We start from the raw sequence: 2,655 nt of genomic DNA on the forward strand, positions 1-2,655 counted from the left end.
GAAGAAGGAGAAGAAGAAGAAGGAGAAGGAGCAAAAGGAGAAGGAGAAGGAGAAGGAGAAGAAGGAGAAGGAGAAGGAGAAGGAGAAGAAGAAGGAGGAGAATCAGAAGAAGGAGAAGGAGAAGAAGGAGAAGAAGGAGAAGAAGAAGAGGAGAAGAAGAAGAAGAAGAAGAAGAAGAAGAAGAAGAAGAAGAAGAAGAAGAAGAAGAAGAAGAAGAAGAAGAAGAAGAAGAAGAAGAAGAAGAAGAAGAAGAAGAAGAAGAAGAAGAAGAAGAAGAAGAAGAAGAAGAAGAAGGGGGAGGGCTCTCTTCCCCTCTCTCCCGGTGGCGCCGGAACGCCACTGGGGCAATCATTGTGTGACAGTGATCTACTCCGACAACTTCGTCATCTTCATCAACACCTCCATCACATTCCCTTCATCTACATTCAGCGGTCCACTCTCCTGCAACCCATTGTACCCTCTACTTGAACATGGTGCTTTATGCTTTGCCATCCTATAATGTTTGAGTAGATTTTTGTTGTCCTATGGGTGATTGGTGAATTGCTATGGTTGGTTTAAATTGCTTGTGGCTATGTTGTTGTCCTTTGGTGCCCATCATATGCGTGCACATGTGGATCACACCTTAGGGTTAGTTGTATGTTGATAGGACTACGCATTGGAGGGCAAGAGTGGCAGAAGCTTCTTCCTAACATAGAAATTGATTCATACAGGATTGAAGGGGGGCCAATATATCTTAATGGTATGGTTGGGTTTTACCTTAATGAACTTTAGTAGTTGCGGATGCTTTCTAATTGTTCCAATCATAAGTGCATAGAATTCCAGATAAGGGACGGGATGCTAGCAGTGGCCTCTCCCACATAAAACTTGCTATCGGTCTAGTAACTTAGTCAATTGCTTAGGGACAATTCCGCAAATCCTACCACCACTTCCCCACACTCGCTATACTAACCTAATTGTTCTTTTAGTAAAACAACACCTAACTTTTATTTTCACGTTATTTATTATCTTGCAAACCTATCCCTTTATACCTACAAAGTACTTCTAGATTTATTCTTGTTCTAGGTAAAGCGAACATTAAGTGCGCGTAGAGTTGTATCGATGGTCGATAACTTGAAGGGAATATTAATTCTACCTTTAACTCCTCGTTGGTTCGAAAGTCTTACTTATTGAGAAAGACTAAAATTGATCCCCTATACTTATGGATTATCACTGATCTTGGTTGATTCAAGGGTCAATTGTTTGTTTGTAGATGCTGCACTTGTTGAGGAGCTAGCCCTTCCAACTCAAGACATTGATGCAACTACACATGTAGTTGTTGGAGGAGCTAAGATGACCCATTCTAAACCGGTGGCCCAATTATCCCGGTGGACATAGGGTTTTGCCTTCCAGCAAGATGTGAAAGTGCTTCCTCTGGGTTGCTATGACTTGATTATTGGTGCTGATTAGTTGGGGGATCATAGTCCTATGTGGGTTGACTAGCACAAGCGTTGGATGTGATTGACTCATCAAGGGCATCACATCACATGGGTGGGTGTTCATGACAAGCCACATGCCTCATGATACTTGGTATAGCTTCAAGGTCTATACCTAAAAAGGCTTTCGCCCCGCTTTTATATATAAAGCAAACCAAGAGAGCCACAAGGTCTAACAAGATTCACATCGCACACACACACAAAGGTAGCATACATACAAGGTTCAAGAGGGTTTTGCTAAGAGAACAACTTCAAGGTCCATTACGCTAAGAAGTAGTTCAACTAGGAGTGAATTCTTAACCAGGAACAGGATCTTTGCACCATGAAATTAACAGAAATCACCGCAAAACTAGTTCCACTAGCAATGCAGCAGGTCTTGGATGAGCTTAGTGATTTGTTCTAGGAACCTACATCCCTACCACCCTTCCCCAGCTACCCCATAATCATTAAATTACATTGGTTCTAGGTTCACATACTGTCAATGTACGACCGTATAGTTACAACCCACAGCAATATTCAAAGACAAATCAAAGAGATGATGTGCAATGGTACAATTCGATTGAGCTCTAGTCCACTTACATTGACAGTCTTACTTGTGCGCAAGAAGGATGCGTTGTGGAGGTTTTGTATTGATTGTTGGCAACTTAATGCAGTTACGGTAGCAAACATCTAATGCCAATTGGTGATGAGTTGCTTGAAGAACTCTCTAGGGCGGTGCTACCTCTTTTAGCACTGCGTTGGTTTTCCCCGAAGAGGAAGGGATGATGCAGTAAAGTAGCATAAGTATTTCCCTCAGTTTTTGAGAACCAAGGTATCAATCCAGTAGGAGGCTACGCGCGAGTCCCTCGTACCAGCACAAAACAAATAATCCTCATAACCAACGCAAATCGGGGTTGTCAATCCCTATAGGGCCACTTACGAGAGTGAGATCTGATAGATATGATAAGATAATATTTTTGGTATTTTTATGATAAAGATGCAAAGTAAAATAAAGGCAAAGTAAATAGCAAAGCAGATAACTAAGTAGTAGGAGATTGATATGATAAAGACAGACCCGGGGGCCATAGTTTTCACTACTGGCTTCTCTCGAGAGCATAAGTATTCTATGGTGGGTGAACAAATTACTATTGAGCAATTGATAGAATTGAGCATAGTTATGAGAATATCTAGGTATGATCATGTG

This window comes from Triticum aestivum, chromosome 5A, assembly GCF_018294505.1.
Source record: "Triticum aestivum cultivar Chinese Spring chromosome 5A, IWGSC CS RefSeq v2.1, whole genome shotgun sequence".
NCBI lineage: Eukaryota > Viridiplantae > Streptophyta > Magnoliopsida > Poales > Poaceae > Triticum > Triticum aestivum.